Source organism: Canis aureus, chromosome 20, assembly GCF_053574225.1.
Source record: "Canis aureus isolate CA01 chromosome 20, VMU_Caureus_v.1.0, whole genome shotgun sequence".
Classification (NCBI taxonomy): Eukaryota; Metazoa; Chordata; class Mammalia; order Carnivora; family Canidae; genus Canis; species Canis aureus.
This window is the reverse complement of record NC_135630.1, coordinates 14,648,888-14,673,649: the sequence shown is the minus strand read 5'-3', so window position 1 is coordinate 14,673,649 and position 24,762 is coordinate 14,648,888. Positions and strand designations below refer to the sequence as shown.

Genomic DNA, 24,762 nt, shown 5'->3' with positions numbered 1-24,762 from the left:
CTAACACAAAGCCTTCAACTGAGCAAGCCCAGATGATCTCTAAACTGACCCTACCAGAGCCATGACCTACCCACTGAATAATGAGCAACACCAATTTGGGTATTAATTGTTACAAAGAGTTATTTTGGCACGGCTCTCCAGAACAGCATTATGCCATTGGTATTTTTACATAAATAGGTCATTGATCAAATATGCATAATTATTTGATCAAATGCACGATCCTTTTAAGCAGAGCTTGTAGTTGTTACACAGGTACTATTATTTCCTCCTTTATTATTCTGCCCTCCTCCTATTTTCCCCAAAAGTACTTTGCATGGGTTACTAACTCATGAAATCTCTGTGGAATGTATTTTAAGATTTGTTCTCACAAGAGCAACAGGGGGTGGAGAAATCTACTGCCTGTACCTCTTGAGTATTGGTACGCACACAGCGATGCTGATTGTACATCTGTTCTCTGTCTTTGGGAAATCTGTCTTCTCAAAAATCTTATATTTGTTTTTTTTCCACTATCATTTCATATCACTTCTAAAGTGTTTAATAATAAAACCGTCAAATAACTGAGTCTCAAAAATTACTTAGATTTTATTATGTTTTCTTTGTTGTTTTCATAAAGTTCAAACGTAGGCAGATGAATAAATAGCCAAATGTATGTTTTAAGTACACTATTGATGTGCTTCTGGAAGTGAGGGTAATCTCTACTTAAGATGAAGTTATAGGGTTATAAAACCTTGCCCAAAAAATGGTTAAAACTGTTGCAATAAATTTCTCTATTCATCAATTAAAACTGATACTTTGGGATTATGGAGAAAATTGGAAAAACATTTAAAAGGTTTTTCTGAACAATGAGCTGATTAGAAGATTTAATAAAAGTCAGAAATCTTAGGTTTATAAACACTATAGCATAAAACCAAATAGTAGTGAATAGTGAAATCAGGAAAGAAAAAAATTCTGTTTATTTTTTTGGATACTGTTTTAATCTTAAGACTATAAATTAGAAGGTAATTAAATTAATTTTTAAATTATTAAATGCCTCTGCTAAACTGTATTATAATTTATTAATATGATGAAATGTCCCTTAACAGAAAGTGATTATATAAACATAATATTTTAATTGATGAATTTATTAGTACAAATTATTAATCTCCTCCAAATATGTTTACTGATACCCTGACTCACACACATAACTCTGCCAGGAAGTGTTCATAAAACCTGACTACACATTAAATAATTGCAGTTAGTTAAAACTCTTTCAAATAAAGAAACTTACAGCTCATAATATTAGAGTTATAACATCGGTTAATTTAGTCATTCGGTTTTGTACTAATTGTCCTGAACAGCACTAGGCATTCTGCTAGTAAAAAGACAGCTCATTTTACATAAATTTGAATATGACATAAATGAAATTAGATTCTCCAAACCCAAATGAATTATATTCCCCAAACTCAAATTACTAAGTGACTGATAAATCAATGTACAATCTACCCTCAATATTAGAAGATTAGCTTTTGGGGATCCCTGGGTGGTTCAGCAGTTTAGCGCCTGCCTTGGGCCCAGGGCATGATTCTGGAGTCCCAGGATCGAGTCCCACATCAGGCTCCCTGCATGGAGCTTGCTTCTCTCTTTCTGTGTCTCTCATGAATAAATAAATAAAATCTTAAAAAAAAGATTAGCTCTTGATTAAAACTGACAATATTTATTGGAAAGATTAAAAATCAGAATCCAGTACATTAGATTGATCCCCAGATATGAGGAAATTTTAAAGTATATCAAAAGAGTACCCCATTTTTATTGCCTATACTATTTAGACATGTATCAGTAAGTACTTATTTTACATACTTTGACTTTGATGCTATAACTATGACATTAAATGCGAATATTTACAATAAAATATACTTTAAAACATACAAAATACTTAGTAAAATTTTAACAAAACCTAAAATATTCTTATTGTTTTATGTTTCTGTGGAAAAGATAATGTGATGTAAAAAAATTTTTTTTGCCATGATTCATGATAATAAGTTAAGGAATGAATCCAGAAAAAAAAAAAAAAGAAAACACTTTCATTTTCCCACTTCCATTCTTGTTATTTCTCAGCATATACAAGCAACATTTAAACCATGATACATAAATAAATAAATAAATAAATATAAACCATGATATTTAATTTACTTAAGGAGGTTAATACTGGGTTTTTTTTCAATACCAAATCATTGGAATAAACTTATTTTATAAAAATAATATAGTTGGTTTAGCTAAAACTACTGAAATGAATGTTACATAAAGATATATTTGATAAAATTTTTTTCTTAAAGGTTTTATCCATTTATTTGAGAAGAGGAGAAAGGAGTAGAGGGAGAGAAAGGAAGCAAGAAAGAGAAAGAAAAAGCACAAGAGCAGGGGAGCAAGAAGCAGACTCCCCACTGGAAGCAGGGAGCCTGAGGCAGGGCTCGAACTCAGGCCTCCGGGACCATGACTTGAGCTGAAGGCAGATGCTCAACTACTGAGCCATCCAGGTGCCCCTGATATAAATTATTTTAACAGAAGGATTAGATGTGCAGTTTTTAAACTACCAGAAGTATGTAAAAAAAAAAAAGATACTATACATTCAGTTAATTTCTACACGCATTCCTTCACTCATTTTTCATTTCGCTCTCATCAATGTCTTAGCGGTTGGCTATAATGAGATGCACAGCTGTGAAATGATAAGTGCATCTATAGAAAGTCAGAGAGATGCTTTGTATTTGAACCTCAGTTTGACCATCTGTAAACATGGAAATGTGAGCGCTCACTCTTCGATTTAAAGGTGAGATGACTTATATCAGACACTTTTAGCAGAAAGCTAGGCATGTGCTAGGCATCCATGGAAATTTAGTAACTATTAGTCATTATTATTTGTCTGTACTAAGACCCATTATTTGCTCTGGCCTATGGGTTTGCTTTTAGGTGCACACTGTGTGTAGAAAATGGCTTAAAGTTGGTAGCCTCTATTCCTATGGGAATATAATTAACATCATAGGCACTGGGCATGGTTGAACTAGTCACAGAAACCCAAATTAAGGGAACATTCGTTTTTCATTCAGAAAAACATACGTTTGCTGTGGAAGCTGTTAAAACTCTGATATTCTTTTTTTTTATAAATTTATTTTTTATTGGTGTTCAATTTGCCAACATATAGAATAACACCCAGGCTCATCCCATCAAGTGCCCCCCTCAGTGCCCGTCACCCAGTCACCCCTACCCCCCACCCACCTCCCCTTCCACCACCCCTAGTCCTTTCCCAGAGTTAGGAGTCTCTCATGTTCTGTCTCCCTTTCTGATATTTCCCACTCATTTTCTCTCCTTTCCCCTTTATTCCCTTTCACTATTTTTTATATTCCCCAAATGAATGAGAACATAAAATGTTTGTCCTTCTCTGATTGACTTACTTCACTCAGCATAATACCCTCCAGTTCCATCCACATCGAAGCAAATGGTGGGTATTTGTCATTTCTAATGGCTGAGTAATATTCCATTGTATACATAAGCTCTGATATTCTAAGACACCTTATCTCCAACTATTCAGAAATGGGTTGAGATTTATGAGTTTTATGTGTGGAGACTGTGGGTATGTATGTCCACCATATTCACTGCCTCAGAGTGACACTAAGGCACTGTTCTATGTCAATTACTCCTCAATAAAACTGGAAAAATACTCAAAAATACACATAAAAGGATAAAAGGGAAGGAGGACGAGGAGGGGAAAGAGAAGAAAAGGCTGGTGTAACTTCCCATGTGATAGGGAAGAGTAAAGTTCGCTCCATATATTCAGCTGGCTGTCTCTGGTGGTCCTTCAACTCTAGAAATACCGACACCACAAGGAATTAATTATACCTTTGCGTGTTGTCTACAGCCTTGCTACTTCAATGGTACCACTTAAAGGCCTGAAGTTAGCTTCTTCATTTGTGTGCTGACAAATATAAACCAGGCAGCCAAGACACTAGGAGAAATTAAATCTCATCTTCAACTGCTTTGAAATTTATACTGAAATATTTTAGACAGCAGAGAGCTTTGTTATGAATCTTTCAAACTGACCAGTATCTATGTCTATTAAATGATTCTCATCATATGTCTTTAAAATATCAGTCCTGTATTTTATGCCTATGATGGTTCAACCACCTGGCCCAGGCAATCATCTCGCTTTATGTGTGTTGTAGCTGTTAAGTGTTGGAAAGGTTCTGGTATTATTCGTGGAAGAGGCCGTTTGTTGGAATGAATATCAAACTGTTGCTTTTGCAGGATCAATTTTCTCTATAATTGCTACTGGCATTAACAGTCATCTCTGAAACTGCTCCTAGAAAACTGGCTGATGGACTGGTATGCAGAATAATCAAAAGAGCTACTGGAGATAATGACATTTCTTTATAGGAAATTGCTTGAGGAAGATTTTCCCTTTTAGCAAGATGACTACCACATATGGTTAGAAAGTTTAGAAAGGGCTTTCCTTCCCTTTTCGGCCTAAGGCAAAACTATAAGCTCAAATAGGCTTTGTCCCTTGGAAGATGTTTGCTTTCTTCAGCAATTCTTAGATTAATGGGCATAACAAGAACGGGATTCTATTGTGTGAAACAGCAGGTCAGCATTTGCTCATGTTCTGATTGCTCCTGAAAAAAAAAAATCAGATTTTCTTGCAAACAACAGTTAAAACATTTTCTTTTAGTGAGTACATTAGTTAGTGTTTTACAAGGCTGATGAGAAGTAACAGGATGAGAAATTTCTCCTTTTTCTGTGCACTGCCCTCAATTCCTTTTCACACATTCATGTGAGTGCGATGTGACAGTAAAAATAAATCCATGTTCTTTTTACTAGACTAAGTGAACTTAAATGAATCCCAACTTTATCTTTTTTCTCACATTATTAGCATTTTTTCCAGGCATTTCATTTAGTTTTTAGGTCAAATCTGATGAAGAAATGTGTTAAGAAAATTAGAAATCGCTCAAATAGCAAACACCAAACTTTTTCCAAGGCACATGCTGGTTAGTGTTTCTTCTTACCTCTTCTAAATGCAATTTTTTTCTTTATTTCTTCTTTCTTACAGCTTTCAGTGACCTATTCTCTGGGCTATCCCCAACATCCATGCTGTTTTATTCCCATTTTTACTTTTCAACAGAAGAATCAGGGTTTAGGATGGTAAAAATGAAGTTGCTTTGAGGGGGAAAAACAATAATTAAATGTGATAGCTCAATATTATTGTCAGTTTCCTCCCAATTCCTGTTCTTTTCTATGCACACACACACTCACACTCTCACACACAAGATCCCAACTAGTCTCCTGGGATGATATTATCCAACACAAATATAATACAAAACACAAAGGTGTCTTATCTAATTTTAACATTTATCTAATTTTAGATATCTAATTTTTCCACTTATCTAATTTTAACATTTCTAGTACTCACATTAAAAGCAACAAAAAAAGGGAGTTTTCGGCCTGGCTGGCTCAGTCCTAGCAGCATGTGACTCTTGATCTTGGGTCATGAGTTCAAGCCCCAGGTTAAGTGCAGAGATTACTTAAATAAATAAAACTTAAAAAAAACACAGATAAAATTAATTTTAAAAGATATATTATTTAAACCAAGAGATTTAAGAGATTTTTTAGCTCTATTGCCATTTCAATATGTAATCAATATACAAATGAGATTTTTGTAATTAATGGGAATCTTTTTTCTGTCTTAAGTTGTCAAAATCCAGTTGTATTTTACACTTGGATTATTGTAGGGCACGTATGCAGGAAGGGCAGGGTTGGCAATACTGACTTTGCCAGAGGTTTCTGGAGACCAGCCACCCTTGGCCCTGCCTATTTCTTCAGTCCATCTAGTACACCTATAAATTCTATGACCTACCTGCTACCCATCTACTAAGCCATTTTTCTACTTAAGTGTTTTTATTTTTATTTTTATTTTTTTTACTTTTTTTTTTTTTTTTTTTACAGGTGTTTTGCCACCAGAGGCCCTGATTGATATGAACTCACATCCCTTTCAAGGGCTCCTTTTCCTCTGCATACATTTAAACCATCCTTAATAAGCAAAACCATTATTAGTTTGTTCTAAATAAATTGCAGTCAGTCATGCTTATCAAATTAACAGCCTAATTAACTAGATATACTGCTGTATGTATAATATATGGATTGAGCCAAAATAGAATGTTACTGTTCTATCTTTAACCTTTCTCTTCATTTCTCTCCTAAACAGATTTCTTTTGATACTATCATATGAGTATTGCTCTTTTCCACTCTCTTCCTCTTTTTTATGCTTACTTTGAATTAATTTTCATTTGCAGGATGCCCCCCCCAAAAAAGAACATTTAATCTCCTTTTTCCAAGATTTTTTTACACAATGTTGGGCTTTATCTGCAAAGTAAAAAGCTGTTTTTGGATACTCCTTGTCTAAAATTCTTCAGAGCCAATATCCTTCTGGCCTCTGTAAATTTTAGGATAATATCCAAACTCCTTAGATTGAGTTCTAAACGCTTTTCAAATATTAGACTTTTTATGTTTATATCCAGAATCATTTCTAGGTGCTCCTCATTTCAAAAAATGACAGTCAAATATGCTTTTATGACACATTTTGTCACAAAATAAGACACACACCTCATACTCTTACTGAGTTAAACACTCCATTTTAAAAGTGTCCACAATACCTTTATTTTCATGTTCCTTCATTAATTATATTGTATTGTAATTCTTTATTCATTTTCATGTCTTCTCCAGTATACTCTAAAATTTCTGGGAAGTAGGCTCAATGAATATTTATTGAATAAACTGAAAAACAAATAGTCAAATCAGCAAGAAAACCCACTTAATAAGGATGTACATATTTGTTTTAAACTTAATTGTAATTGATGATAATTGTTCCACTCTGTGGTATTTGTTGGAGAAAAACTGCTTGTACTCTGAAATTGGACCTGACTCTGAATAATTGTTCTACCACTTAGGAGTCCCTGTGACTTCAGGGAAGTTATATGACTTCTCTAAGGTAGAATTCTTTCATTTTTATAATGGAGATAAAATATCTATTATAGACACTGCAAAGATTAAAGGAGATATAACAAAACAAATATATGTATCTGCTCAAATATGAAATGCTCACTGTAGCACACAACTTTTAGTAAGGACTCATTAAATTTCATGTCATTATGTATGATATTTGTTTAAAATATTTAATATTTTGATTATTCAAAAATCTTATTATGCCTACTGTGCACTAAGCAATAATTGTTAGCACTTGTCTACAAGTCCTAACCTAGTACTGACACTTTTAGGAAAACAAAATTTAAAAATCACAAGAGATCAGTTCTCTCTTATTGATAGTACATTTGTATCTGAATTGTTGTGTGTGTGTGTGTGTATAGATAAGAGAGTAAAAACTATTTCTATTTTTGAAATTTAATGAGGTTGAGTTCTACACAACAATGACTTTTTGTTTCAGCATCCTAAGTTTTGCAAAATTGGGCAATAATCCCTAAATTTGTATTTTCTTTATATTATCTCTTAGTAGAAACAATAAGGCCCAATTTGCTCACTTATTTGGGTCTTTTCAGTAATTCTTTCCACTTGGGCATCCAATATCCTTGTTGAAGAATGTTCCTGATATGCCTATCTTTGTCTAATATAGTGAATCCACTTTCCTTTTCTTATTATTGAGTTCTGCTACCATTGTTTACTTGAATGGGTGTTAAGGGTGTCTCCAGGAACACTTACTTGAATAAAGAATAAAAACCCATCATTACAGGACCTTTGATCTTAATATTTTCTGGAGCAATGAGAATCACACTATAACTTCTAGATTTAGGTAGATTTTCAAAATTTTGTATGAACCTATGTTCATTTAGATACCAATTGGTAATAGGCAGAAAAGTGTAATAATTTATCTCCAGTCTTAATTTCCAGACTTCTTTGACCTATCTCTCCACATTCTTAATGTGATTAAAGCAAACAAACAAAAAGTGGTGCTTAATATTCTATTATGGTGTTTTTCTTATGGGACAAAGAGGTCCTGTCCTGACTAACCTCCCTTAATTCATTAAGATTTTACTCATTTCAAGGGTTTGTTGTCTATTATTCACACAGAAATGAATTCACAATATTTTTTCCAAATATGAATTTAGTATTAAGATCACTCTTAGTTGTTATTATATTATCTTGGCTTCTCTGTGACATTTGGTCTAGGAAATAGTCATAAGTTAAATATGATCTTACATTAGATTTACCTGATGATATTCTAAAATGCATGGCTTTGGAAAGGATAAATTTTCAGTAATATTCTTAATTCCATTACATAAAATCATACATGGGAAAAGATTTATCATGTTTAATTTAAAAAAATAGAGAATAGGTTGGTAAACTGTGCCTGATTATAGTTAATTTTGTCAAAATATCCACTCCTTAAAGGTGTTATATGTATGTCAACATTATCATATATTACATCTTTAATGCTTATTAAATTTTATAAACTGTATTGATTTTTATGTCATTTTAGGAAATAGTCTCTATGTGGTGACATTGCTGAAAAGTAATGTCATAGAATTAACCAAATGCAAGTGCCAGGTATTGACATTTTGACTGAAGGTAGCATCTTCTATGACAGTACTAATGGGACTCATGAAAAACAAGAACCTGAATTCATTTAGCTGAGGATTATTCTGTAGTAAGATGAAAGAGGAGAAAAAAAATCCATTGTATTCATGGACTTCTGAACATGTTATGACATAAAATAATTGCATTTTTTGAAACAGAGTCACTTTAGTTTTTTCAATTACCCATAAACTCAAATTCTGTTCCTTCTTAGCATTTTGTCATATAGTTAGCTTATAGAGTTGACCTTGAAACTATAGAAATATAAGAACTATACATACAAAAACTCAGTTTTTCACCAATTTTTAAATAGAAGATTCACAATGATACTGTTATTCTTAATATTTCTATATTGCACACCAAAAATTGTGAGTAACACTACAGAATTTAGAATCATACTTTTATTGAAGAATATGTGAAAAGATTATTTGGGATAATTAAAAAACAAACAACGATCTATTGTCTTCCAGCTTAAAACACAGAGGTCTTAAATCAAAGTTTCTTGCCAATATTTTTTCCTCCTATATTTTCATGTTAAAGACTATTAGAGCCCATTCATTCACAAAACCAACATTTATTGGCCAATTAAAAGTATTTGGTAGAAATACAATAGTGAGCAAGTAAAGGCTCCAGTAATTATTATTTCCAGTGCCAAAGACTCAAATTAAATAAATAATTATAATAATAGTATGTTCACTAACAGAATTCATGTTAGAATACAAAAAAAAAAGCCTTATAGGTGTATAAAACAGAGGAGTATGATCTAAGCGTACCCTGAGAAATCACTCTCATGCTAAAATGAATACATGTTAACTAGGTAAATGGGGTACAAAATGAAACACATATCAAGAATAGCAAATGTATGGACCTGTGAGTGGAGGCTAGGTAGGCATACTAATTACAAATTTGGGAGTAGTAGGAGATAGAGTTGGAGAGAAAGGCAGGGACTAGACATGAAATGGCATGCCAGCCATGTCAAGACTGCATTATTTCATCCAAAGACAAATGGAAAGCTACTGAAAGACTGGTCTTTCTTCCTTTTCTTTTCTTTCTTTCTTTTTTTTTTTCTTTTCTCTTTCTTTCTTTTCTTTCTTTCTTTCTTTCTTTCTTTCTTTCTTCTTTCTTTCTTCTTTCTTTCTTCTTTCTTTCTTTCTTTCTTCTTTCCTTTCTTCTTTCTTTTCTTTCTTCTGTCTTCTTTTCCTTCCTTCCTTCCTTTTCTTCCTTTTTTCTTTCTTTTTGTTATTGATCCCAAGTTACCAAAATCTATAGAATCTACATAAAGTTATCAAATGGGTGGGATGCCTGGGTGGCTCAGTAGTTGAGTGTCTGCCTTTGACTCAGGGCATGATCCCGGATTCCTGGGCTTGAGTCCTACGTTGGCCTTCCTGAATGGAGCCTGCTTCTCCCTCTGCCTCTGTCTCTGCCTCTGTGTGTGTGTGTGTGTGTGTGTGTCTCATGCATAAATAAATAAAACCTTTTTAAAAAAGTTATCAAATGCTTATATGTACAATACTTCAGGATTGAGAGGTAAGGTCCTATCCATAGATTTTACTGTCCAAAATATTCACCTAGCACAATATGGCTTGTCATGAGATGGATTATTATGCTGAGAAATAGCAAGCACTAGACCTTTGAAAATGTTTATTAAAATATATTCATCAAACTGGGCTTGTGTCACTACATTTCCTGCCCTTCTCCTCCAGTAATGGAATTCATTCTTTTAAGTCAGATTGGTTCTGCCCATTTTACATTCTTCCGGCGATACCAACGAGACCAAAACTACTAAGAAAGCATATCACGCTGGAAAATGATCGATTAAACCTTCTCAAATATCATCAAGACAAATAAATATTCCTTCTTGTCCTCCAAAAAATAAAATTCTGTCATTACTTTCTATTTGATAACTGAATCATATGTTTGTGTACACATGTGTATTTAACTTTAGAGTTATTATGTTAGAAAGCTACTAATCATTAATGTAAACAAGAATAGATGCAATTAATAGATAACTGAAACCATGAGAAGATTGAAAATAAAAACCTGATTATATTGACATTTTTTAAAAGATTTATTATTTATTTATTTGTTTGTTTATTTATTTATTCATGAGACACACAGAGAGAGAGAGAGAGAGAGAGAGGCAGAGACACAGGCAGAGGGAGAAGCAGGCTCCATGCAGGGAGCCCGATGTGGGACCCGATCCGAGGTCTCCAGGATCACGCCCTGAGTTGAAGGTGGTGCAAACCGCTGAGCCACCCAGGCTGCCTTATATTGACATTTTAGAAAACAATCTAAATAATTTTATTTAAAGTTTTTTAAAAGAAAAGTAAGTTTGATTTAGAGTAGTTAGCAGAGTGAGAAGAGGGCAGGAGTGACTATCAAAAAAAATACACAGAAATAAATTTTCTTGGAAAGGGAGATTATTTTATCTAATTGTATGCCAAATCATGGAAAGGAGAGAGAGAGTTATGAAAGAACAAGCAGGAAAATGCAATTTTAAAAAATATTTCTGTTTTAGAAAAGAGACATTTGATCCATTCATGAGAGTAGGCATTTGGTCCTTTCAGATAACTCAAAGACAGAATGAAATCATTTCAATGGCTCTCTAGAAGGGTACACCATCCATTGTGTTTCAGTAAACAAAAGTTCTCTTTTCATTAGGATAAAGACCTCTTATGTTAAGGACTGGAGCCTATTCTTTCATTTAGAACCATTTTATTGTGGCATTCTAGGTCTTAGATTTGGGCTCTAAAAAGAGCTAACATGGATAAAGAACCTGATTTTTATGAAATTTAGAGAATACTAATAACAGAAATAGAAATAAAAAGGCAACTATGATAGTTACATAAAAAGTACATAATAAAATGAGAAATATTTCTTTTATGAGATAGACAAAGAATTGATAAGGAATCATTAATTGATCTGGAATGTGAAAGATGACAGAGGTCAGATCACTTAAATACACATAACAGTATATATAAATGTCCTTGGAAAGGGGAAGGGATCATAGTACATGGATCAAGAAAAAGACTAGTGTCTCTGGACCTGAAATGGTTAAAATGAGATTAGGTTAAGTGGAATTCAGGGAACAGAAGAAATTTCATCCAAGCCTTATGGTAGTTTAGTCTTTTTTTTTTTTTTTCTCTTTCTAATGAGTAATCAGTCTCCAACATATAAATAAAAACAATTTGATGTAAAGTTATTGACTAAGGACATAGGTACATTAGATGTAAAGTTATTGAGTAAGGATATAAGATATAGTAAGGACATAAGTAAGGATATAGGTAGGGGATTGTATCAGGGAAGAAAATAAAGGAATGGAAGAAACAGATCTTAATAACTGAAGTTTAGATACTGAGCCTCATATTTAGGAATTCTTGCCTAAAGAATGTGAGCCACTGGCTTAGAAGAAAGACTCCCTGAGAGCACCATTTCAAGAGACTGGCATGTACCTCATCCACAAAACCCAGCACAGCAACCCTCCTACAATTTATTATGGCAGTTTCTCTACGGGATTAAAGAAACATAATAATAATAATAATAATAATAATAATAATAATAACAACAACAACACAATTTTCAAGATTTTGCAACCAAATCTCCACCTAACTTGGGATAACATTAACATAATAAGATTTTGTGTCTTTGTATTCCATATTACTGGATCATATAACAAGAAAATCTTCCCTCCATACCCAACTGACTCATGATCATTAACATAGGATAAGGAGAAGCTTTTATATCTGGAATTTGAATTTTAAGGTACATTAAAAGATTCAAATTAGGGACAGTGGGGAAAGATAATTCTCTTAAAATATAATTAGCTACTGCTTATTTACTGTGTATCCTGAATCCCACACTATGATATACCCTGTACATGTCCTAATTTTACTTTCTCCCCATTCAAATACCCCTATTATATTCAGAATGCCAAAGGTTATAAAATTTTATCAAGATATTTTAGCTATGTATAATTTCAAAATCCACATCTTTCTTTATACCCTTCAACAGTGTAGAATGATAAAGGTAGACTGAGCTACATCATATCTGAAAAGATGTCATGGAATTTGACAAGTGGATGCTTTAGCAAGGTTGAGATTCATAGAGTGGTGGGAGATAAAGTCAGGTTCAGAGGGAAGAAGAGTAAAAGATGAGAAAGTAGAAAGTAACTACTTAGTTTATTCATAAGAAAGTTCATAGGAAGAAAAGTTGTAGAGATTGAGGTCAAGACAAAGGAAATTAGTTTATCCTGAGGAAACTGAGTAATAAATTTTAGTAGGGAGGAAAAAAAACAAAAATAAATTGAAGAATACAGAGATAGAAAATGTAATTAATTCAGAAATTTTCAGAGGTCAAAGGCAGTGATATGATTAATGTGTCTGCGGAGTGATTTTCCTTAGAAAGGAGAATGGGTAAATATTTCTTTGATGCAGAAGGGAGGACAATAAGACCAGTTTTGAAAAATAAGAACTGCAAAAGCAATTATTTTCCTTCATAACAACATAAACATTCTTTATTCTGGAATCCAAGCTCTCCATTAATTGGTACTAAATTGCCCTTCCCTCTCATTATTTCACAAACCAGTTCTTTATACAGACCAAATCACTGTATTCATTGTAATCATCATCTGAATCCAAGTCCTGTTTTCCCATTTCAATGTCTCATCCAAATGATTCTCCTAGCACAGATATCTCTCCCTTCCCATCATGACCACTCTCATCTCTTAGGTCCCATGCAAATCTGCTCCTCTGTGAAGTCACCTCACCAGCACATTTTAAAATTATCAGGCATTCCTTCTTAGAAGGGACTGCTTGTACAAGTATTAATAATTTATTTTAATACTTTTGGATATTATTTATTGCATTCTATGTAGAGAGTTATATCTACAGTTCTAGTTCTATATAGATTATATTTAGGGTTATGTCTATCATCTATCTATCTATCTATCTATCTATCTATCTATCTATCATCTATATCTATCTATCTATCTATCATCTATCTATCTATCTATCATCTATCTATTTATCTATTTATCTATCTAGTTATGGGCTGAATTATATCCCCCATAATTCATATATTGAAGTTCTAAAATCAATACCTCAGAATGAGACTGTATTTGGAAATAAGGTCCTTAAAGAGGTAATTAAGTTAAAATAGGGTCATGATATAGGCCCTAATCTAATATGGCTAGTGTTCTTATAAGAAGAGGAAATTAGGAGACAGACATGCACACACAGGGAAGATTATGTAAAGACAAGAAGAAGATGGCATGTATGAACTGACGTGAGAGTCATCAGAGGAAATCAACACTGCTGATACCTTGATCTTAGACTTTTAGTTTCCAGTATTGTAATACCAAAAAAAAAAAAAAAAATGTTGTTTAAGCTCTCCAGTCTGTGGTACTTATTATGGTAGCCCTAGTAAGCTAATTTGGTATATGTTATACAAACACATAATCTCAACAAATAAATGATATCATCCTGGGTATTTTTATATATCACCCTTAACATATCACACAGTGTCTTTTATACAAAGTTGTAGTGCAATGTAGTGGTTAAAAATTCAGATTATGAAGTAAAAGAGACTTGAGTTTTACTAGATTCCACACAATAACTGTATAAACTTTCACATAATATCTAACTCCTCTTATTCTAATTCCTTTATATATCATATATGGATAATAAATATCTCTTCCTCATAAGTATATTAGAATTATTGGATGAGGATGTTAAAATAAAATATTTGACATAATACAAGGTCTATAATAACTGTTAGCTAGTATTACTCTTGATAAATATTATTTTGAATTTTATAAACTATTTAATATGACCAACTCATTTTTATAAATTTACTACTGTATCTTTAACTATTAGAGATTTTTCAATATATTATTTCTTAAATTACATATATTATTTTAGATTATAATTTTAACATTGAATATTACTTAGCATTAAACAGATTTCTGTTGAAAAGCTCATAAATATGATCTTGATAATCAAAATTCATAATAAATTAATTTAAATGATTATACTTCTGGCAGCTTAAAATGAACATCCAACCATTTATCATGTAGAGCGAGTTCATATATTGACTAGATGTTTCTCACATTAAAAAAGTTTTCATAAGGGATGAAGCACAGTAAAAACTCACTTTCAAAAATTTTCTGAGTTCAGTAAGGATAAATGGTAATTCCAAACTAAATATTAAACAGATATCCTATAAGATAAGGGAGCACAAATTTACCTTTCAGTGGTAAAGTCTCTGCAAAATTTCTGGACCACCAAACTTCTTTATGCATCCTAGAAGGGCAACAAATATAAACATTAGATCCCACACACTAAGCTGAATATAGTAAGAAACCCAATTAACTTAGAAGACAAAGGTCTGCATTTCATCAGAGTTGAAGAGTTAAAATGATTTTTTTAAGAAAAATTCTTGCGGTGCCTTGGTGGTGCAGTCAGTTAAGTACCAAATTCTTGGTTTCAGTTCAGGTCATGGTTTCGGGGTCATGAGATGGAGCCCCAAGCCTGGGGCTCTGCGCTCAGCAGCAACCAAGTCTTGAGATTCTCTCCCCCTCTCCCTCTGCCCCTCTGACTCATGATTACTTGAACTAAAGAACTTTCAAAGTGCCTCTTCTAATTGTGGTAATGGGTCAAAGGGAGAAATCCCCTGATAATTCATGACAAAAATTAACCTTGATAAGCGTTGAATTTTTTAATTCATAACAGGGCAGTTGAAATACTTCAAGGGGTTAACTAAGTTAAAGTGATCCCAGATTAATAGTATCATTAAGAACTCAGCAGAAACAAATGAATTATCTAGCAGAAACAAATTTAGCCCTAGCTTTAAAAAAAAAAAAATATCCTCAGATAAAGCGATAAGGAATATAATCAGTACATAATCACAGGCCATAACACAAAACACAAAAAACATACAAAACATACAAAACACAAAACATACAAAAAAGACAAAAGGTAGGTAAAATGAAAATAACAGAGATAATAAGCAGTGAAAGAGAGATTTCAGAAGGTAAAATTTACATAAAAATATTTTTAAATCATGGCTAATTATGTTTAAAGAAATAAAAATGTGGTAGTATAAATAAGGAACTAACGATGATAAGGAAGAAACCATGAAATTTTATAATAAATAGAAAAAACACGTAGAAATGAGCAGGCTTTACATCAAACATATGGCTTGAACACATGATCCCAAGATCAAGAGTCGCATGTTCTACTGACTGAGCTGGTCAGGCATCTCTGAAAAATACAATTGTTGAAAATTTAAAAGCAGTAAAACTGGAACACCTGAGTGGCTCAGTGGTTGAGCGTCTGCCTTAGACTCAGGGTGTGATCCTGGGGTCCTAGGATCAAGTCCCACATAGGGCTCCTCACAGGTAGCCTGTTTCTCCCTCTGCCTATGTCTCTGCCTCTCTCTCTCTGTGTGTCTCTTGTGAATAAATAAATAAAATCTTAAAAAAAAAACAGTAAAACTATCAATAGCTTGATTGAAGACAAAATTAGTAACCTGAAATATATTTCTGAAGGAATTTTCTAAAATATAGCACAAAAAAAACAAAAAACATATAAAAGGTATGTGTGTGTGTGTGTGTGTGTGTGTGTGTGTGTGTGTGTGTAAATAAATAAATACAAAGAAAGATTACCCAACAACAAATGTCTCAGGTCAGGGTGGGGGGGAAGGAGTTTACACGCAACTCATAGCATACAATTCCAACTGAATATTTTATTGATAAGTTTAAATAACTTGAACTTTGTTTACAAATACATTTTTACTTGCATTTCAAAGCTGAATGTATAAATGCTTACTTTAAAATTTTAATAGCAATATTTTAAAAGCATTAGAAAACTGGAATTATATTTAAAGTAATTGTAAGATTTGACAAATACTGAAACACAATCTCTCCAAATCTACTGATCATAGACTATTAACACAAGATTTTTTTTTGTATTCTTCACATAAACATGAAAAACAGTCATGTGTCATTCAAAATATGGAAGAAACGCTTCCTTGCATATAAAACTGAAAGGCATCCGTGATAAAAATAAAACTATTACTCATGGAATTTATAAGTTTGTAAGGATTGATTGAATTTAGATTCAAAGCAAGTAAAAAATCTCAAGAAGTATCTGAAGAGTATTTTTCAAAAAGCAAAATTTGGCTTTCTAAGGATAAGTTCACATATTTAGGTACACAATTGTTTATTTTTTTTTTTATTTTTTTTTTTTTACACAATTGTTTAATAACCAACAGAAATGTAGCCTTGTTCAATTATGTCCAACTCAGCAAACACTTGAATATAAGAGATAGTGTGAGGCAGTGAACATATAAACACAAAACTCAGGAACATTTTCCTTCAGAAATGATCTTAGATTTAATACTTTAGTTAACACATTCATACTCGCTCAGATTAAAAATATAAACTGATATATAAAGTGAAAATTAGGGAACTTACATTACATATATAGTGTCACATAGCTGGAAAGTGAATCAGAATCTAGGCAAGAAAGTATCTTAGAATCTTTACATAAAAACTCATATGACTAAGCAATATTTCTATATAAGTCCTCACCTGGAGTTAGAATTATTAGAAAGTTTGTGGATACTAAAATGAATGGTTTATATCAATAGTAAGAACCCCTCTTACTTTTCACAACACAGCTTAAAAAATAAAGAAACAAAATACAAATAAATAAATAAACAGCTGAAAATATAAATAAATAAATAAATAAATAAATAAATAAATAAATAAATAATAAACAGCTGAACCCAAATACTAAATAAAATTCTATATACTTATACTAAGATACATAAACTGAGAATGACCATATATAAAGATATAAAATGGCATATGCAAAATTTTCTTCCCCTCTAAGAAACTGGTAAGACTCTGAAATCAGTATTCTAAGGGAAAATGTCTATACTGGTCTGCTCTGCATTTTCCTGTAGGATGAAATCCATCCTACATTTCAAGTGCTGTACAAATTTCACTTTTCATGCTGTTCTCCATTCATGACATTTAAACTAAACTTGACTACATCTTCTTCTCATGTCGCTTCTATTTTCTGCAAAATCTTTTTAGTCTTTGCATGTATTTGAAATGCTAAAATTTCAATCTTAATCATTCTTCCCAGAGAAAGCTACTATCATCAAACAGTAAAAATACTTTTTGACTGTTTTACTCATTATCCTACAATAATTTTCTTCTGATGGTTTTGCCCTGAATCCTTCTTTTTGTATATACATATCTATCAACATCTGCCATGCTAGATAATCCAATAGTTAGAATAGATTCAGAGTACCAGCAAGGCTAGAAAGTATGCCTACATGCACGCATGTACGCACACACATTTTTTTAAGTAAATTACCTATAAGGTGTCCATACAGTCTGAAAATATATAAAAAATTTTCTAACAATTTTCTATAATTCCTGCATGTATAATGGGCTATATATTTTCAGACTTTATGGAACATCTCTGTACACACACATGCACACAGACTTCACATACACAATCATGAAAGTTTTTGCTGTGGGATAAATCAGAAACTGTTGAAACTTCCTAAACTTAATGACCTACTCTTAAATATATATAGGAAGATGTTTCATATTTTTTAGTGCAAGAAAATCTGTTTCAGGGGCACCTGGGTGGCTCAGCGGTTTAAGTGTCTGCCTTTGGTTCAGGTGGTGATCCCGGGGTCCTGGGATCAAGTCCCACATCAGGCTCCCCACAGGGAGCCTGCTTCTCCCTCTGCCTATGTCTCTGCCTCTCTCCGTGTGTCTCTCATGAATAAATAAATAAATATATATTAAAAAAGAAAATCACTGTTTCACATTGAATGTAAAAATAAACCCACCTTTGATCAGTAAGCATAAGGGTTAGGTTTTTTTCACATAACGTCCTTAGGCATTTATAACCCATTAAACACTGTATACCCAATGAAATGTAGAACATGGAAGTACAGGGGAGAACAGACCTTTCAGAAAAAGAAGTATGGAAGGCTTCAGATAAGCGATTACATGTAAGTTAGATTTTGAAAGATGAATAAGACATGGACAAGCCTAAAAGAGGAACATTTTTGATAGAATCAACATCATGATAAAAGCTCACTGATGTCAGAGTCTAAGGCAATAACCTATTTTGCAGTCTCTTCTTACCTTGAACAGTATCTATAAATTATCATCACAAAGCTGACTCCTCCTTGTCATCCAGTTCTCTGCTCAAATATCCCCTTAATTCCTAACCAAGCAGTAACTTTCTCACAGACTGAGTCAATCTTTATCTCAGCACCCAGTTTCATTCATTTTCTTCTTAACAAAGATCACTACCTGTTATGTTAGATAGAGTGGCTGGGAAATTCCTCTAGAAAAAGTGACATTTAAGTAAGGACCTAAATGAGGTAAGAGGATAAGCCACAAAAAGCTGTTGGAGAGGAATATTCCACCAAAAGAAGCAGTAAAGCCAAGGGCACATATTGGCTCTCCTCCGTATGCTCTTGAACCACAAGAAAGCCAATTTGGCTCTTGTGGCAGAGTAAATTAAGGTGGAAAGTCACAAGATATGTGGTTAGAGGTTGGGTAACGAAGGGTTTTATGAATCATGGGATGTTTGGATTATAATCTGAATATTATGAAAAGTCATAAAGAGGATTTTAATAAAAGAAACAATATATAATTTATGTACATTTTAAAAGGTGATTTATGGGAAAATGACTCTACAGTTAGCAACATAGTTTCAGCTCAGTATACAAAAGAACTGTAACTATCTATTATACAATCACAAACTCTTGGTGATGATAAGGAAATTATTAGTAAAAGTATTCCCAAAATGTTCCACTCATTCATACTCAACCAACTAACAGTTTGATGTCCTGGATGCAGCAGGAAGAAGGATGACCAAGGAGTAGGATATTATAATAATCTGGGTGAAAGATTATGAAATCTTAGTCTCGTCAGCCAGACTGAGGTAAGAAACCCTTGGTGGTCCTAGGAAGCATTGACAAGAAGCTTTTCCCAGGGGAATGAATATATTGCACTAATAACCATATTTTTAGTCCTAAAGCCCTAGTCTCTTAACTAGTGATCAGGATTGAATGAATCTTGAGAGACATATTACTTTAGCATTAACTAAACTCAAAGTGGTAGTCGCCTGCAACTCTGTTTATCTATCACTGGGTGTATACCTCATTCTACTTTAGATTTCTATGGGAATTTTCATCTTAGTAGACTAACAAGAGACCATCCAAAAAAATCCCTATATTAGATCGAAAGGTACCTTTACACTCCAAAGTAGCATATTGGAAATACTGGCTACTTTTATTAAAAACAGTTGGAATTAGCAGATTAAGACTAATGTGTATTTGTCCTAAAAAAAAAAAAAATGCCAATACTTTGTAGCCTTTTTTTTTTTTTTTTTTTTGGTAGCCTTTTTTATAAATGAGTCTAGCTGCAACATCAGGATATAAGTGTAATTTTACTATTTTATTATTAAATAACTATTTATAGATTTGTTGGGCTTATTTTCCTGCTAACAGTATCTATGGTACCATAAAAAAAGTACTGAGAAACTTGTGTTTGGAGTCCCAACAAAAGTAAGAGATGTAACTGGATGTAATCAAGAGCCCACAGTTTCTTCCACAGAAACACACAAAAAATGAAACTTCCTCTGGTGCAATAGGCATCCAATCATCACTACTCAGCTTTAAATAACCCAAAGGGAAGGTCCTCAATGCCATTTCTCTACCACCAAGTGAGCCATGTCAACTTGAAGTCATTGAATAGTATCACTTTTCCCAGAGCTCATGAAGCAGTGTGGTAAGTTTCTGTATAATGCCTTGTATTGAATAAAATAAGGAAAGAAGAAACAGTGTAAATCTTTGGCATCTAAAGTCTCAGAGTATTCTGAGACTTCAATCACATCATTATTTTAAGAAATCAAAATGAAGTCAGGGAGGCATGACTTTTAGGACAGCTGGAGGAAGGACTTCTGAAAATCCAGTTCTCCATACAAGTAACAGAAATATTCATAGCCACGAATATAGCAAATAAATAAATAAATAAATAAATAAATAAATAAATACATATAAAAACTAAAAAATAAGCAATTTCATAAAACATAGTTGAAGATTTTAAGACACTTTATAATAACTGATGGAACAAGTGGACACAAAAATCAGCAGAGACATAGAAGATTTAAACTATGGATATAATAAGATTGACCTAATCAACACATAAACACATATGTAGAACATATACCCAACTGCATAACTGATACTCCAAGCAAATGTACAGCATTTAGCAAACTGACCACTTGGTGCACCATTAGGCAAGTCTCAACCAATTTCAAATGATGAAACAACACAAAATATGACCTGTGATCACAGAGAAATAAACTAGAATATCAATCACAGAAAGACAACCAGAAAATTGCAAAGTGTTTACAACTTAAACAATACATCCTAGGAAACCAATGAGCTAAAGAAGAAAACACAATTGAACTCAGATACTACCCTGAGATAAATGATTTATGGAAATACAGTTTATTAGGTGCCTTGGAAAAAAGGCTGTCACAATTGCAGATGCTGCAAACATTAACAAGAGAATAGTAGACTTAATTGAGCTTCCTCCAAAATTATGTTGAAGTCCTAACCACCCCCAGGAACAGTGAATGTGACATTATTTGGAAATAGGGTCATTGCAGATATAAGTAAGATGAGGTCATATTGGACTTACCCAGTATGCCAATAAGACTGGTTGTCTTTTAAGGACACAGAGGAGAGACCCAGAAGAAGGCTACATGGCAGTGGGGACAGATATTGAAGGGATGCAGCTACAAGCTAAGGAACACCAAAGGGCGCCAGCAACTATCAGAGGCAATTAGGAATTAGGAAGAAGCAAAGAGTTCTTCCTTATGGTCACTGGAGAGAGCATGGTCCTGCTGACACTTTGAAACTCAAGTCTGCAGAATTGTGAAATAATAAATTTCTGTTGTTTTATGTAAAAAAATCAAAATTATTGTTTTTTTTTAAGCCTCTGGAAATTAACAAAGATTTGCAACCATCCTATGAGCATTGATTTTTTTAAATGCCTGGGTTTGTATAAAAACAGTGAACTTTAGGGGATCCCTGGGTGGCGCAGCGGTTTGGCGCCTGCCTTTGGCCCAGGGCACGATCCTGGAGACCCGGGATCGAATCCCACGTCGGGCTCCCGGTGCATGGAGCCTGCTTCTGTCTCTGCCTCTCTCTCTCTCTGTGACTACCATAAATAAAAAAAAAAGAGTCTGTTAAAAAACAGTGAACTTTGTGGCAACTTAAATTACCTTTTCTTTTACCAAACTCATCTCTGTTGTATGTTGTCCTAAAAACAAATCCATCCACCTTGCAATCACAGTAATTCTGAAAAACAGCAGTAGAACAGCCAATGAAGTAGGCAAAATGGACTTAAAACCTTCAAAAAAAAAAAACAAAAACACATTATTAGTGAACTTTCACTATTTAACATCTGTCAGCTCCTGGGGAATGTCTCATTTGCCAGACTTACTTGACCTGCTTTAGATCTCCTTTGGTTGGAAAAACTGTAACCATAGGGCATTTGTCAAAAACAATAGGTAGCAATTGTTCAAATCACATGTACCTGAGGTGGCAAAGCTAGTTGTAAAAATAGAGATTGGTAAAAATCCATAAATGAAGATATGATGAATCACACGTCCCTAAGGGCCTTTCAAAAGCTCTCATTTTCTTGGGAAAGGAGGAGGCCACATGCAGGTAGAGGTCATTGAGCTTACCCAGGAAAGAGCTGAGGAGACCCAAGAGTCCTGTTTCTGGCTGATGCTCAGACCACTGCAAGAGCAAAAGTCGTAAGCTGCTAGAGGATGGCAAGTAAGAAACTATGCATACACACAGCTCTGCCGTAAAGGCAAATGGAAGATTCTTAGTTCATATATGCAATTATGAGCAGTGATTTGAATGACCATACAAGAAGGGGAAAATTAGTCCAGAAGATCGCTTAAGAAACAAATATTGACAACAGCAAATGATTCTTGTGTCACTTTTTTTTTAAAGAATTTATTTATTTATTCATGAGAGATACAGAGAGAGAGGGAGAGACATAGGCAGAGGGAGAAGCAGGGTCCACGCGGGCCTCGATCCCAAGACCCTGGGATCACAATCTAAGCCAAAGACAGATGCTCAACCACTGAGCCACCAGGTACAAAGTAAATTAGTGTATAGTTTATCCGAGACTAGATGAGTTTTCCAAATGGGTGAATTTAAACAGAGACACAGAGAGAGAGAGAGAGAGAAGTAGAGTCAATTTTACAATGAAAGAGAGAAGATATCCTTGAGGTAAAGTTAGATGAGGAGAAATCAGAAAAGAGAAAACAGGAAGAGGCAGCAGAGTAAAGCTACCTGTGTGTTATCTTGGAAGCCAATTGGAAAAAAAGGTAACCAGGAAAAAGGAGTCATCAAATATAACAAATTTAACTCTACAAGTAAAAAATGAAGGAGTAGGAGATGAGGTCAGTAAAGGGAAACTGATGGCCTGGAAATCCTCCAGTTCTCAAAATGACTAAAGATTCATAAAAGAGCATAATAGTAATGGTGAGGCTTCATGGGACGAGCACTAATTAAATTGATATTGATTCTTTACAAATAATATATATAATTAAACTCACTTTAATTCCCACAATAGATTTTTTCCCAGGGTTTTGTGCTTCATATAATTTTTAATGCTAATTCCACCACAGAATATAAAACAAATTGATTTTTAAAGAGGGTATTTTTAAATCATAGAGACATACACTCATCTACATAGTGTCTCTAGTTAAAACAAAGAAAATCATATAAAGTATTTCAAGAGAGAGAAATTTATAGAAGAAATTAGTTACACAATTGTTGGGGAACAACTGCTGGGAAGACTGTGAGAACGGAAGGAATATGCTGGATTATGAGACCCTGGAAAGACACTCCGGCAGAGTTGGGATGCAGAACACCAAGTAGGGGGCTTTGCAAGCTGGCTCTGTGACACTGGCATGATTGGTCCTGGGAATGATGAAAGAAGCAAGAGACTGGAGCTATTGTCTTCTGTGCAAATGAAGGGCAGCTTCTCCCTCCTGAAAGACAACAGCTTTTAATAATCTACACCATACGGGAGTATGAAGCTTAATATATGTTAAATCATGAAGTACTACTAATTAATGAATAAAATAAAATGTGACAAGAATCTATATGTAAGTACTTTGTTTGCTAGAACTCTGTACTTAACTTTCAAGATACACATACCAGGAGAAAGTACCTTATTCATCAACAGATAGAGAGAATTCCAGGTCAAAGACTTCAATTTTCATTAGACATGGGTATATAAATAATAAAAGTTACATTTATGGCAATTATTGTAGAAATTTTAGTAAGCACCCACTTATCCAAAAATAATCAGAAAATTGGGTCTTTTGGTTAATTGAACATTCTTGTTAATTGACATTTGTCAAATATATCATACATGGATTAACAGTGTTCAAAGAACTAGAATAAAATAGCAGACACTTGACATCAGAATTATAACTCTACAGTTCTTCCTAGCTGAATAATTCTGACTCCCTTCAGGATATACAAGTGTTCAAACATTACTTAAAGTATGTCATTGATTCAAATTAATCAACAAATAATTATAGTTGCATAACATTTAGTAGTAGAAGGTGAAACTGATAAAAATCGTTATTGACTCTTGGACACAGTTTGGAGTTTGATTATAGAAGTAAATCTCTAAATTAAAATTATTATTATTATTTAATTTTTTATCTTATTTTTTTCTAAAGTGAAATTAAATAAAGGTACAAAATATTATCAGTAGAAAAATAATTCTATATTTTTAGTTAGTTTTCTGGGCTAATGGGTGTACACCCTATCACATTAACATAATGATAGGGATCTACCTCAGCAACATAAGTTTTTTTAAATATAAAAATTATTTTCCTCTATATCTACATGTTCTTTATATTACATTTTTATTTCATCTTTGAATTTATCTGCTAGTAATTTTTTGGAATGTAATAGAAATAAGCAAGAGTTTCATATTTGTACTACAAAAACTATCTTGTAGTAAACTGATTAAAGAAAGAACATGCCATTCTTTCTGTTTTCAAT

The 24,762-nt window shown here is 33.2% G+C and overlaps 1 long non-coding RNA gene across 1 annotated transcript in view; it reads right to left on the bottom strand.

The window, feature by feature from the left end:
* The window catches only part of LOC144291486 (uncharacterized), a 28,078-nt gene extending 5,722 nt beyond the window's left edge, over positions 1-22,356 (bottom strand). Inside the window, exons 1-2 of the long non-coding RNA XR_013358768.1 lie at positions 21,942-22,356; positions 14,851-14,906 (exon numbers count right to left, since the gene is read on the bottom strand). This is a non-coding gene — a long non-coding RNA (uncharacterized LOC144291486). The remainder of the gene's footprint in view (positions 1-14,850; positions 14,907-21,941) is intronic.
* Between the last annotated feature and the right edge of the window lie 2,406 nt (positions 22,357-24,762).